The sequence below is a fragment of the Aedes albopictus genome, chromosome 2 (genome assembly GCF_035046485.1).
Source record: "Aedes albopictus strain Foshan chromosome 2, AalbF5, whole genome shotgun sequence".
Taxonomy (NCBI): domain Eukaryota; kingdom Metazoa; phylum Arthropoda; class Insecta; order Diptera; family Culicidae; genus Aedes; species Aedes albopictus.
The window spans coordinates 74,546,473-74,562,425 of record NC_085137.1 but is presented as its reverse complement, the minus strand read 5'-3'; the positions used below and the strand labels follow the sequence as shown (position 1 = coordinate 74,562,425).

Here is a 15,953-nt window from a genome sequence, read left to right as displayed (position 1 = left end):
GAGGCTTTTGAAATTCTATATACCGGAAATACTGTATAATTGAAACCCTCGGAGCCTCCAACCCTGCGGACGGAAACTGTTTGTACTTCGTAATACGTAAAATTCTGCATATTACTTGTAGCTTCGCACTGAAAGTTGAGATTAATCCATCAAAGCAAACCATTGTTATATGTAGCATCTCAAAGTTGGCCATCTTTATACATAAAAATGCAGTGGCATACGTGGGACCGCACATACTTGCGAACGGAAGGTCCGATTTTGGTAGTCTTAGTGTTATTCTGTAAGTTTTCCCCCAAGGAAGGTTTATGAGGTAAAAAACATGGAAAAATCGAGAGTTTTTGAATATCGGTCTTCCATACATTTTGACCGGGGATTTGGTCTTGCCTAGAAACATGAAACGTCAAAAAACGCAGTAGGCAAGACAAAGTTTGCCGGGTTCAGCCTGTTTTGTATAAAAATTGGCGTATGTCCGATCCATTGTACACCACAGTGCAGTTTATGTACAGTATGCGGCAGGAAAAAATGCGAAGGTGTTTTTCAACTTCAAATTTCATTTTTGTCCATTTGACGTCAACCAACCTAATTTACAAGGTTCCATGATCTCTAACAGGCTAATTTTCTGAAAAGTTATTTAAATATTTTCCAATTTTGGTCACCAACCTTTACAAGACGGCGCCTGAAGCTGAAGACAATCAAAATGTTTAAACCACTAAAAAGTACACGGGTCGCTAAGTTTCATATTTGATAAAACAAAATTTTAATTTTCTCTACGATATCATAATATATATGTGTTTATTTCGTCTAGTATGTGAAACTACATGGCTCTGCATTAGAATGGCCTAGTTTTTCGTTGAATCAAATTATTATTTTTTTACTATTTTAGCCATTTTGTTTAAGGGCCATTGGGCGCGCAGTTTATTGATACAGTAGACGTTCGCTCGGTGCAAACAATAGAAATACACTAGAACGCCAATGGCGCTGTACTCAGTTTTCCTATTTAATTATTTTAATAACTTTCGTTGTAATAATTGATTATGTTTGGGTGCCCATCTTGTAGAGGACCTTTTGTTTTGGTAAACAAAATTTATTTGACACTTATAGTACTGCTACTGACGCTGTAAGGGCGAGGCAAACTAGATGTTAGTCACACGAACAGTCGCGACATTGGATTTCTGTGGCTGGTTATTCTAATGTGCAAACGGTTTAACTGCAATGCTTTTTAACTGCAAGTTCACTAAGTGCAACAATTTTGCAGTTACCGCACCGCTATCTGTCAAAAACTAGACGTCAACAGAGTTGCGATGTTTTTCGAATGCACTACAGGATACTGCATGATGACGTCACGAAGCCGTGCACTGACAGTTCAGCGAGCTTGTTTACATGGACTTAGTCTCTGGCGGAGATCCGGCAAAATTATTTTTCGATGTAATTTCAGTAAAACGATAATTAGACGATTGGTTTTGTACTAGTAGAGTTGAATATAATTGATATTTCCGTACCGTAATGGTTTCGGGATGGAAAACGTAAATTTAATTTTCGCCGCTCGTTAAAAATTCTAACACCTTGTAAACAAGCTCGCTGAACTGTCAGACAAAGTGAGGTTAGATCAGGTGCTTGCAGTACCCTACAGCATTGCGATGTTTTTGAGTGCATTCTGGCTGCGTCCAACAGCAACTGACAACTGTTTGACGGCTGTCAGTCGTTGCCGTTAGCGAATTTCATTCGGTAACTGAAACGTAAACATGTTGCACTTATCGAACGTCTACTGTACCCACTTTTTAGGCTTACATTATCGCATGTTAAAAATCAAATATATTCATTTTGATTTTGTAGTGCTAGAATATAGACATTGGCTGATACACTGTCATAAAAAAAAGTCATATATATCCCAAATTTTGCGTGTGATAGCGCCTTGAACTTTTCGTATTTTTTCCTGTCGCACCCTGTATGTGTGAATGAATGTATGTTGCGGTATAACTCTAGAATACCTCAGCTAATTTCAACTTAAGTTGGCATACAAATTCCTAAGGTTGTGGAAGTGGTTATATGGGTATTGGAATTCAAGATGATGACTTCGGTTTCAAAATGGTGGCTCTACAATGTATGTTGTTTTATTATGTTGCTGTTTTTATATTGCGCTTTGCAAGAAAATTTTAGCTTCACACTTTTACCCATCCGACAGTCAATTGTGCGCCAGGGTAAATCTCTTGTCATGGACAGTACCGTCGTTGGGGGTGAGAATGGGTCAAAAAAGGATACTCAAAGATTGTTTGTTAAATAACAAATGCAATTGAAGTCGGAATAACTTTTTATTTGGTATGTATACTCTCCTATGTGGTAATGATAGTTTAGCAAGAAAGTATCACGTTATATGAATTGTTTACTAAACTACAAATGATTGAAAATTGACCCAATCTCACCCCTTAGAGGGGGTGAGAATGGGTCAAAGTATTCGAAATCACCTATCTAAGAATATAAGTTAATTTTATTGATCATATCTAGTAGGGGTGGTGGGGGTAAAATGCACAGGGTACAGTTTCAAGGCTTTTATTGTTTTTCAAAATGTTTTAACGATTGGAGCTTATGCCTAAGCATGAATCATTATACTTCTACTGATCTTGAACATTAAAATCAAATAAACCTCTTTAAAATGACAAAAACTTTAAAAATCACGTGAAAAATCAGAAATGATGTAAAATTTGCTTATTATTGCTAAGGTTTTCTCGTAAGTTATTTTCAAATTATAACAACTTTTACACCCTAAACCAATAAAGTCCATGTAGAAGAGTATATTTTTTTTTTACTTATTCGTTTATTTGGAAGGCTCGGGCGCCACATGGGCATAACTGAGCCGAAATCTTTTGTTTTTTTTTTAACAATGGTTATACATTTTACAATTTATTACTGCCTTAAAACTATGTTAGTTTGGGAAGCCGAAGTACTCGCGGCTGTTTCGAGGTTAAGGATTGAAGAAAAAAAAATGGGAAGGACGGATTTATGGGTTTAAAACTAAATTATTTGCTAACTTATACTAAAACATTGATGGGACAAATTGTCCATATCTGTAACGGAACCAAAAAGAAAGGACTTTATCGGTAGAAAACGACAAGAAGAGGACAAACGGAAGGGGGGTGACGACAGACAGGGGCGAACAACAAAACCAAAAGGCGGACAACGAAAACAAGGAACGTACTACATCAAACTCTGACATCAACACGTTTCAAAAACTGGTAAATCAGGTTCATGTATTCCAAATCAAGTCCTGCCAACACTTCTCTAACGGGTTTCTGTTGTTTTCCTCGGACCCGGAGAATTTCATGCAGCTCAGATCTGACCTCATGATACTCATTGCATCCCCACACGACATGTTCGATATCCTGGTAAGCCACGCCACAGACACAGAGATTGCTTTCTGAGAGTCCAATACGAAAGGTATGTGCGTTCAACAAATAGTGGTTGGACATCAGCCGACACATCACACGAATGAAATCGCGTCCTAAATCCAACCCTTTGAACCATGGCTTCTTCGACACCTGTGGAATGATGGAGTGCAACCATCTACCCATCTCTCCATCTCTCCATTTGTGTTGCCAGCTGATCAAGGTCTCCTGACGGGCCAATTCAAAAAATTCGTCGAAGGCGATTTGACGCTCATAAATATCGCCTTCGCTAGCGCCCACCTTAGCCAGAGAGTCCGCTTTCTCATTGCCCGGAATTGAGCAATGTGAAGGGACCCAAGCTATGGTGATGATGTATGAGCGTTTGGACAAAGCACTCAAGACTTGGCGTATTCCTTTCAGGAAGTACGCTGAGTGCTTCATCGGTTTCATTGACCGAACAGCCTCCAGAGAGCTTAGACTGTCGGTAAAAATGAAGTAGTGCTCAGGTGGGAGAGTGCGAATGTACTCTAAGGTGTAGTATATAGCCGCTAGCTCAGCAATATATACCGAACATGGCTTTTGAAGCATAAAGGTGGCGCTATGAAATTCGTTGTAGACACCGAATCCAGTCGAATCATCGGTTTTAGAACCATCTGTGAAGAACTGTCTGGCCCAGCTAACATGCCCGAACTTACTTGCAAAAATTTGTGGAATACCTATGGAACGAAAAGATTCCGGTATACCGGTGATCTCATCCTTCATAGAGAGATCAAAATCCACAGAGGAGCTGTCGAAGTCTGAGAAGTTGTTACGATTGGTGTTAACCAGAGATGGGCTTACCTCCAGCGTCATGTACCAGTAGTACACACTCATAAAACGAGTTTGGGGATTCTGTTCGAGCAGCTTTTCGAAGTTTTCTATGACTAACGGATTCACAACCTCGCATCGGATGAGGAACCGGAACGACAACTCCGCAAAGCGGTCTGTCAGAGGCTGTACACCAGCAAGTACCTCTAAACTCATTGTGTGAGTCGAGTTCATGCAACCTAACGCGATCCGAAGGCAACGGTACTGAACCCGTTGAAGCTTCAGCAAGTGTGTTTTCGCCGCGGATTGAAAACAGAAGCTACCGTATTCTAAAACCGATAGAATGGTTGTTTGGTACAGCCTGATCAGATCTTCCGGATGTGCTCCCCACCATGTTCCGGTAATAGTTCGCATAAAGTTGATTCGTTTTTGGCATTTCTGTATCAGATACACAATGTGCTTCCCCCAGGTGCATTTGGAGTCGAACCAGACGCCGAGGTATTGTGAAGACATGCTATGAGTGATTGTCTTACCCATCAGAACGAGCGGAAACTTTGCCGGTTTGTGTTTTTTAGAAAAGACAACCATCTCAGTTTTCTCCGGAGAGAACTCGATACCCAGCTTGAGAGCCCAAGTAGACAAATTGTCCAAAGTATCCTGTAGTGGTCCTTGCAGATCGACTGCTATTGATCCCGTTACAGAGACAACACAGTCATCCGCAAGCTGCCTTAACGTGCAGTTTTCCATGAGACAATCATCTATGTCTCTGACATAAAAGTTGTAAAGAAGGGGGCTTAGACATGAACCCTGGGGGAGGCCCATGTAGCTAATTCGTGAAACTGTCAAGTCGCCATGAGCGAAACTCATCTGCTTCTCAAACAGCAAATTATACAAAAAGTTGTTCAGAATTGGTGAAAGGCCACTGTCGTGTAGTTTGTCAGAAAGAACATCGACACAAACTGAATCAAAAGCCCCCTTAATATCCAAAAACACTGAGCCCATTTGCTGCTTTTGAGCAAAGGCAAGCTGAATTTCTGAAGAAAGCAACGCAAGACAGTCGTTCGTACCTTTGCCTCTGCGGAAACCAAACTGTGTATCTGACAACATGCCATTCGATTCAACCCATTTGTCCAGTCGAAAGAGAATCATCTTCTCCAACAGCTTCCGTAGACAAGACAACATCGCGATTGGACGGTACGAATTATGATCCGACGCGGGTTTACCGGGTTTTTGAATAGCTATCACTCTCACTTGCCTCCAATCATCCGGAATGATGTTGTTATCCAGGAACTGATTGAACAAGTTCAACAAGCGCCTCTTAGCGACGTCGGGGAGGTTTTTAAGCAAGTTGAACTTGATTCGATCTATTCCTGGAGCGGAATTGTTACATGAAAGAAGAGCAAGTGAGAATTCAACCATCGAAAACGGCCTATCCATGTCGTCCCTATCCTCGGAAACATCACGAATTATTCGCTCCACGGGTACGGAATCTGGACAAACTTTTTTTGCGAACTTGAGAATCCACCGAGGAGAGCTTTCTCGATCCTCGTTGACCGACGACGCGTTACGCATTCTTCTACCGACGTTCCAAAGAGTTCTCATCGAAGTCTCGCGCGACAAACCCTCGACGAACCGACGCCAGTAACCGCTTTTCTTCGCCTTGATCAAGTTCTTGAACTTGCTTTCAAGGGAAGCGAACCGCTTGAAGTTTTCGACCGAACCGCGTTTCCGAAACTCTTTGAACGCCGCGGATTTCTCGCGATAGATTTCTGTACACTCACTATCCCACCACGGATTGGGGGGTTTCCTGCGAACCGACGGACCTGGCACTGGTCGACGTTGTGCCTGAAGCGCGCTACTGATGATCAGTTCTGATAGAAACTGATACTCTTCCCGCGGTGGAAGGACTTCTACCGATTGCTCACCGTCGATAATTGCTTCTGCGTACTTCTCCCAGTCAATGTGCTTGGTGAGATCGTAGGCGATGTCGATAGATGGAGGTTGATGTGACCCATTGGAAATAGAAACAACAATCGGCAGATGATCACTACCATGGGGATCCTGGATAACCTTCCATGTACACTCCAGCGATAGTGAGCTCGAACAAATTGAGAGGTCTAATCGGCTGTTTCTAGGGCTGCCATCTTGAGCTGGAGGTGCCACTCGTGTAACTTCTCCGGTATTCAAAATTGTCATGTTGAAGTCGTCGCAGAGGTCATATATCAACGTTGAACGGCTGTCATCGTACAGTTCCCCCCAGCCTGTACCATGGGAGTTGAAATCTCCCATGAGCAGCCGAGGCTCGGGCATAACCGAGCAGATGTGGGCGAGATCCCTGCGAGATATCACAGTTCTCGGAGGAAGATATATGGAGGCAACACTGAGGGTTTTACCTCGGATAGTCACCTCACATGCGACAGCTTCAATGCCTGTCATCGGATGAAAATCGACTCTGTAAAATGAGTGCTGCTTCTTAATCCCTAGAAGCACCCCTCCGTACGAGTCGGATCGATCAAGGCGAATGATATTATAATCGGGAAAAGGTAAGGTTACATCAGGTGTTAGCCATGTTTCGGATAGTGCAAAAACATCGCATTGTAAATTGTTAACTAAAAATTTAAAAACGTCTAATTTCGGTGTAATACTACGACAGTTCCAGTGTAGAACCGAAATCGTATCTTCGACCTCGGTGGTTAAATTAGCCATCGAAAGATACGATTGTCGCAAGGAGGGGCATTTTAGAAGCCAACTGCTTCAAAAGAGGGGTCACACAAGGAAGAAGTCCTTTTACAATGTTCTTCACGGAATCTGAAGCATTGAAGAAGCTGAGGATGATGTCTACGATGCCAGAGAGCGTAAACAATGGTGCACCCTGAGGTTGCTCCTGGTACTCCGAATGCTGTCTTTCCGGTTGAGAATTCGAAAAACGTGGGACATCTGGGATTTTAGATGTTCCCGGGAGTGATGGAAAGTCTCGTTCGTCCTGGATTTTGAAACCCGGAGGGGAACGTTTTGTGACTTTCTTACCACTCTTGAAATTTGTCATGGTGGGTTGGGGGTCGCTGCTAGGCAGATTCCGAGGTTTTTTGGTGGGTCTCTGGAGCCTCATCCGTTTCCTCGTTTCACCCTTGAAAACAAAGGGAACCCCGTCCCCGACCTCAGAGTCAGAGCCCTGATCATCGAGAGATAAAGACGAGTAGATGTTACGGGATTCAACGGTCGGGGCAGCTTTTTTCAGCATTTCGGCGTAGCTTCGCCGTGATCGCTGCTGCAACGATCGTTTTTGATGTTTTTTCTGCTGTATGTACCTTGGGCAATCAATCAGATCATGTGGACGGTCGCTGCCACAATAAACACACTTGGGCGGCGTTTTACACGCACCGTCCACATGTCTCTCCCCGCATGTTGCACAGCGAGGTTTATTGCTGCAGTACTGAGCGGTGTGGCCGAGCTGCTTGCAATTGATGCAATTCATTACCTTCGGTACATACAGCCTCACAGGTAGCCGAAGTTTGCCAATCACCAGCAGATCTGGTAATGCAGATCCGGAGAAGGTCACAGAAAATTCTTCAGATGGTGTGTAAACCTTCTTCTCGCCCTCCTGGGATACCGAATGCAGTTGCCGGCAATCCAGTATCTGGACAGGAGGTAGAGAAGGATTATGGAAACGACCACAGCCTTGCATGATCGTTTCGCAGGTCAAAGATGCGTCGGCGACCTTCCCCGAAATCTCTATCGACGCGCTCGGTAGGTAAACGAAGTACTCAAGTGTAAACAACTCGCAGGCCACAATCTCATTAGCGTGTTTTCGGTCGCCTACTGTCACCCGAAGCTTAGCTGTACCGACCATGTCAATGGAGACAACGGAAGAATACCGCTTAGTCAGATCCTTGCTGATTTGAACGGTGTTCAAACGTTTGCCTTTGGGTCGGAAGAAAACAACATATGGCCCGCCAAAGTCGGGAGGGTAGGCCTTGAGGCGGGGGGACGTCGAAACAGATTTACTGTTGGTGTCCATTGCAGAAGCACCAGGGTGAAGGGAGACAAAGGGATTAGCATTTACATCGCCTTGTTGGCTCGAGCAGTCCGATGCCAATAACGAAGCTTCGTTGATGCGGTACGACGTACCCCCGCCATCGTCATCATCGCCCATTGTGGTAGTTGACTACCACCACGGGGCACTCAAAAAACCTTAAACTAACACTATCACGGGGACGAGAAATAATCAAAAAACAAGGGACAAAATTAACGCTACAGGAAAAGTGAGAAAAAACTGCTTATGTACCAAATTAAATCTAATCAAAGAGTCAGTGGAGAGGGGGGAACAACGAGAGGTAACTTTATGTACAGTAAAACCTCCATGAGTCGATATTGAAGGGACCATCGACTCAAGGAAATATCGAGTAATGGAACAAAAATCCTTTGGGAAGTTTTTTGGGGGGACCATCATAGTAAGCCAGAAATTATTTTTCAGTATGGAAAAAATTACCTCCATGAGTCGATATCGATTCAAGGAACATCGACTCATGGAGGTTCGACTGTACTTATCTTTGTGTACTCTGTTTAGCCACAGGCTCGACGACGACGGGTCCAAGCGATCGGATGGCCCGCACAGGGAGGAAGCGAGCTGCTGCTGAGCGCCCGACGCTGCGCTGGTGTGCGGCGGTTGAACGCTCTCTGCTCTTCTCTCGGTGGGCTGCTGCTGTCGACGACGATGAGCTTGGGTACTCACTGGAAGAAGCCGATCACGGCCGCGCGAGCGCCGCGGTGTGCGGGGGGTGCTGCACTGCTGTGCTCGATAATTGGATAATGCGCCACGTGATATAATGAAAACGAAACGTGAACTTTACTCAAACCAAACGAACTTTTGCGGCAAAAATTGTGGCCTAGCCAACCGCACGCGTCCCACTAGGGATTTTCACTTCAACACTTGATCACTCGGAAAACTAGCACTGGAAAAAGCCACCGAACTGGATAGTATCGGGAGATAAACCGGACGAACGAAAAGTTGCGACTGTCTCGCACGAACGCTCGCCAAAGAGTGTAGAGTATATTTGACCGAAAAAAAAATAAGTTTTGTAAAAAAAAATAGTTTTGGAAATAATTTTAACGTAATCACACCTTGGGGGTAAAATGGACAATCGGCTCAAATTTCACCAAAAATTTTTTTTTTCTTTGCAAACTCCAGAATCATCAGCCGTCATACATATCGTGAGATAGTTGAAGTAAAAAGTTAAAAAAATATTTTATATCAACAAAATAAAATTTTCATCCAAAACAGTGCTTGTTTTTTACTCTATTTTTACAATAATTATTTAAGTGTGTTTCAAAATTTGTATTAAAAGTTTGAAAACAACAAAATAAAGGTAACCCTGGCCAAGTTCGCAGGGTTTGACGGTATTAAAGTGAAGGCTATTGTAATGTAGTATTCTTTAGTGAATCATATCACCTTTTTAACACTTTAATGCGCCTCCAACGGTTCATCACGAACCGGCTGCTGCAGATGAAGTATGGCTGATCATATGTTTTGGCATGCTCGATAAACACGGAGGGACCGCCGGGGCTCAATAGATTCTATACCCAAGCAATAGTTCCAAGTTGGTTAGATTTGAGAAGGTTTTTAAGATCGTTACAAATCCTAGTAGAAATATTATAGGTCTTGTGACAGGTTTTGAAATCTTTTTATTGCAAATAGACTTGAAAATGCTGTTTGGGCTTTCTTTCCCACGTTTTTTGGATGATTTTGATTTACTACTAAATTTACAATAATTTGAGTAATATACAATATTGAAATATATTTAAATTAGTAATTTTATTAAAACAAATTTGTTTTTTTTTAATATTACAATGATATCCACACACTTAAATCCAATTCTCGAGCTCGGCAAACAAAAATGCCGAGCAAGAACGGCAACATGGAAAATTGCTGATATTTCAGTATTCAAAAGTGCCGTTACCGAGATTCAGCGAAATTTTTTACTAAGAATCTGTAAAAACACCTCAGATAACCGAACTTCGTCAAACAAAATTACTGTACTTTTCGGTAATAAACAGTTGTACCGGAATCAGCGATTGCGTTTGCCGAGATTTCGGCATATCCACGATATTTTGCTGGGATACAGTAACGCAGCTGTCAGTTGGAGCTGCATTCGCATTTTCATCGGCGCCATGTTCGTTTCAAGTGTACAAAGTTACATTTTAGAGATTTCTCACAAACAGCAAACAAAATGTTGACGATGGTAAGCTAAATTCTAACGCTAGATCATGTCTGAGTACAGAAGACGTACGGCTATGGGCAGCTTCGTAAGTATTATCATAAATATTTTTATTTCTCTTGTAGACGGATTTACGTTTTGGAATTTTCGCTGGTGACGGCGACTCAGCAAGCTTGACCGGCACAATTGTAACCAGGTGCATTTGCTAGCTGATTTAATCGGAAAACTATGAATAATGTATGCTCATTGCTCATGCCTCAATAATATTATGTTTTCCCTGCCTAAATCGGTGTTGAATTTTGTGAAAAAAAAAACTACGAAAAAATGTGGGTGGAAGCAGGGGAAAGTTAACAAGTTGCTGACTTTTCGGCAATTCATGCTTCATTTTAATTAACTGATTAATCGGCAATCTACGGTTTGTTTACATTATTTTTGACGAGAAAACAGCAAAAATTTTGCCGAGATAATCAGCATTATTTGACGTTTTGTCATAAACTGGATTGCCGAAGCGCTCAGTAACTTGAACTTTTGCCGAGGTGATTGCTGAGCACTCGGCTGTGCAAATCTCGGCATTTTTTTTGCCGAGATTCGGCAATAAAATCTAAGTGTGCAGTAATATTCTCTTTATATAAATCTAGTGAAATCAGCCGAATAGTGAGAAGGAAAGTTGCAGTACTTAATAGTGCTGATAGATTCAAAGCTAACGTGCGAACAATGGATTACTGTACGAATTTATACTAGCCTGTTTGCTTTCCCACATGGTTTGACTTTTGAGCGGTGACGACACCGCTCAAACGCCAAATTATCTTTGGGAGTGGGCGGGCCAGCCCAAGTTCGTGCAGTGGACCATACTTTAACACTGATTGTTTCTAAGCTGGACGTAACTTGTGTATGACTAGGCTGATATTTCTAGGTTACGGGGGGAGGAAATGACTTGGTTTATCTAGGACCGATAGGACAAATGAACGGATTGGCTTTGTTTTAATAGTTAGGTTGTTTTCGTATCTCGTATCATTGGAAGCCCATGTTCAAAACTAGTGTCTATCATTGGGGATGGCGCCAACATAGGTGTTATCGCAGTAAAGGTTGATCGTCTTCAATTGATATTTGACCGTAATTAATTCGATTATACATAAAATAGATAGTAGAGTAAACATAGATCCGCGGACACCGCTGACTAACATGTTTCAAGCGTGTAAGTAGTAATTTTTAAAAGTGCGACGATTGAATGTGACGTCATGCGTTCCATTGATGTTGTCCAAATTGTGACGTCATGCTCGTTTGGATACAGATTTTGACAGTTCGTTTGGATACAACGGATTCATCTTAGCGGATCTATTGCCGTTTTTCTTTTTTAACCTGGGTTGGAACTGGATTGGCGGAAAATATGTAAACAAACAACGTCAAACAAACTTTAGTACAAGCGAAACCGAAGTCGGGTTGGGGTTGAAACTGTGATCTGATCCAGTTCCAACCCAGGTTGGAACTGGATAATAAAGAAAAACGGCATATGTTTACTCTACTATCTATAATACATAATATTTCTTGAAGATAGCATAGGCAATTGTCAACATAGACAGCATTTTGTGTTATGTTGTTTCCAGGAAGTAATAGCAAGGATATAAACATTCCTGGTGCTTCAGGTTCCGCGGGTAAATGTTTATTCTGATAGCTTCATAGACTTCACATGACTGAGGGTGGACATGACTAATACATCTACGGGAGGGAAAATGCAGAATTTTGATTAAAACTACTTAGGCACAATGTAAAAACTAGTGTTAAATTGGGCAACATAGCCTATTCCGTCTAAACATTGGTCTTTATAGAGATGAAATTTGAATAACGGGTTCAGCCTTGACAAACAAGCTGTCACGCAGCTCCAACTGAAAACCCATAAAAAAAAGAAAACAACAAAATAAAGGTATCGTATGGAATTTGATAGTTTGTATTTAAAAACATAGAAATAATACGCCGTTATATAACTTTTAACGACTTGTTCATTTTGCCCCATCGATTGTCCATTTTTTGGTGAAGAAAATAATCAATGAAAACAATATTTTTTAAATGCAATCCCTTTACAAGAGTTCTAGAATATATCATTATCTTCCATGTTACTCGGAGAAGCAGATGGATTTTGCCGTATTTCCACTGGAAACGACCAAAATGCTTAGGTTGTCCACTTTACCCCCACCACCCCTAAACCTACTTAAAACATAATGTTATCATGACGAATAAAAACTTAGGTAATTTTGAAAGATGATTAATTTACCTAAAAGGGCTAATACAACCGAAAAAATGGTGGAAATTTGATAAAATAACTGTATCACCATTTTTAGCCATCATAATCATCCTCATTAAGAGTTTCAACCTCCATGAGAGAAGGAGAGATTACAATGAGGGAGGGGCGCATTGAAAGATTGATTGTAGAAAAACAAACATGATAGTTTTAGTATACTGCATAAGAAATGTTTAACCAAACCCTCCGTTATAAACTCTTATGTACATGATCATTGGCCTCTATATTTCTAAAGCAAATCACTCCATCTCAAGATAGAGGGTCGTTCAAATATTATGTTGAGTCTATGTTGTCAGCTTACGATATTGCAGTACACTAAAGATTTGCTGATGATTAGAGGAGCTGCCCAAACACATGGGTGTATTGTTATAAATATGCCACAAAAGTTCAGCCTATTGGATGCAGTGGCTTAATTTCCCCAACAGGGGACGAAAAAAAAAATTGTTATAAATGATTTTAGGCACTATACGTATTACATAATACACTCGTTTGACACTCCTTGACATATTTTTTAAAGAAAGCGTGCTTTTATGAAGATACGGTGAACATGGCACCCCTTTAATATCAAATGTGGACTGGATAACAAGTTAAATTTTTTTCAAAAAATGTTCAACTCGCTGTAAATTTTCGAAAAGTGCATCAAATATTCTCAAATTTTTACTGTAAGTTCATCAACTAGATGTGTAACAGTGGTTCAAATTTGGAAAATATCGAACCATTCTCCACGAAGTTATAGAGATTCTTGGAAAAGGTAAAATTATCCGATAGCCATCTTTGAGCTGTTATATCTCCGGATTCAATGAACCGATTGCAATGAAATTTTGACCATTTATGACTTATATAATGAGCTATGAAAAACCATGGACTTAATTTAATATTCTTAACACGGAAGAAAATTATAACGATGAGATTATTTTTCTAATAAAACACCAAATTATCCAAAATACCAACATCGTTTCAAAATTCAAGATGCAAATTATAGTTCATTTAATTTCCCTATAATTGACTTATATATAAATGTGTCTTGAAGAAAAGAAACAACATAGCCACCAATAAGTTTTAAAAGTAATAGAATGCATATTAAAAATAGACCAATTTACTGAAAAATCGTGAAAAAATTAAAATCGCTATAATTTGGTCTCTTGTTAAAAATTTCAAGTTAAATCAAATGTTTTCCAGAGTACATTATATTATTTTTGAATGATCAAAATTTCATTTCAATCGGTTCATGGAATCCGGAGATATAACAGCTCAAAGTTGGCTATCGGATAATTTTACCTTTTCCAAGAATCTTCATAACCTCGTGGAGAATGCCCCGATCTTTTCCAAATTTGAACCACTGATACACATCTAGTTGATGAACTTACAGTAAAAATTTGAGAATGTTTGATGCACTTTTCGAAAAGTTACAGCTAGTTGAACATTTTTTAAAAAGTGAAAATGTTGCCTGTCCCGATCATTTTGTCTATCCCCTGTATATCCTGTGCTCAGCTTTTGTTCAAAATAGGTTGCTTTAAAATGGTTGGAAAATCGATTATTCAACATCAAATTGTTACCTGGGACCTCCAACAAAGACTAGCGTTTGAGTCCAGCATGAAGAAAACACCAATGCAAAACCTGTAGCTGTCGTGAAGATCAGCCTAGTATTCTAGGTTAAAGGGTTGGTGACAGGCCCTGCGAGCCAGTCGTAAAACCACAAACCATCAGTCTAGAACTCAACGTTCTGCCGTCTCGAAACAACTCTCTAAATGATTGTTGTAACAGTTTCCATGTAGAAGCTCGTAAAATCCCAGAGCATACAGAGACCATTCTCCTGATATGATCAAGGAATCAAATGATTTCCCGTGTAAACTATCTAAGATAAATTTTCAATCAACACTCAAATCAAATATCTATGATAACGCGATGCATTTTTCCTGCTGTGGGAATCAATCAAGGATTGAATCATAGGATTCAATTTACGAATTTTACGAATTGATAACGATGTTTTAAGGACGCAACTTCCTGTCAAATTTTCATTCATAAAATCGGCGTCTAATGGCATCTTGTATTATCACAGAGAACAGACATTCAAGTCCAATTCCGAAACTGTGTAAGCTGTAAGGAATTTAACGGTCATTTGAAATGGCAACACAAGTGGCAATTCCATAGCGGCGCTGCTATCGCAAAGTTCTCATGTCATTGTCAGTGGTGAATATGTAACTTAACTAGATATAGTCAGAATTTTCCCTTTGAAGAAGACTCGAAACAGAGTCGAAACGTAAAGTAGCTAGATCACACATATTAGTCGAACTCTCTTAAGTACCTATCTAGATATACTCACCACTGATTGTGGCAACTTGCTGTATGGTGGCGCTAGTGTCAACGCTAAAAAAAAATGAGTTCTTACACGGCTTTCGAGAGAAAATTGGTTCTAGCTTGGTTCTCTGTGGTATCTTAATACCCACGCTGTTTGCACCATTTCATTGCAGAAATGGAGAATTTATCATCTTACCATACAAAAATCCAGCTCACTACTTTCAATCTAGTACTTCACTGATTGCGTCCTGTTACTCCAAAGTATTTACTCTTTAAAAGATATTTATCTCGTTATTCAAATGTACAATCCAAAAAAGATTCGAAAGCATTCTACTAGGATGTTGTTGCTTTCATTTGATGGAAGAAGAAATATGTTATGATGAACTTTGTCAAGAATCTCTCAAAAAGTTGAGTTGTAACTCCCAAGAAGAGTAGATATTTCGGTACTAAAATATACAATTGAATTAAAATTTAATAGGGTTCTACTAAGTAGGATATTATAGCTTTTATTTGATGCTCAGAGAACCCAAATCGGTTTACAGACCTCTGAGAAACGTGACTTTTTTTATAACATACGCACACACACATACAAATTTGCTCAGTTGGCGTGACCTACCCCTTTTCACAGAACCCCTAACTACACCCACGTCACTCTCTTGTGATTGGTTTTGCATGCCACACACATCAACATTCGAACGAGCAGCAATTTCCCTATTTCGGGATTTTGTACACAAGGAAAATTCCGCATTTCCGCTCAATATGCGCTTTTCAATATTTACTCAGGACGCACTCAATATTGGAAGGTTTTCCCTTTTCCCACCGTCATCATCGTCATCAGACAACCATCCCCATACTATTATTGGTGGGTAGAGTCTCAACGATTCTAAAATGGGAATTAGATTTAGAAGCATCCGTGCCCTGAATCGGTTCGATTTGCCAACCGACAATGGAGTGCAG

At 40.6% G+C, this 15,953-nt stretch overlaps 1 long non-coding RNA gene across 1 annotated transcript in view; it reads right to left on the bottom strand.

Moving 5' to 3' along the window:
- Positions 1-14,170, bottom strand: part of LOC134287638 (uncharacterized) — a 196,971-nt gene extending 182,801 nt beyond the window's left edge. Inside the window, exon 1 of the long non-coding RNA XR_009997425.1 lies at positions 14,109-14,170. This is a non-coding gene — a long non-coding RNA (uncharacterized LOC134287638). The remainder of the gene's footprint in view (positions 1-14,108) is intronic.
- Between the last annotated feature and the right edge of the window lie 1,783 nt (positions 14,171-15,953).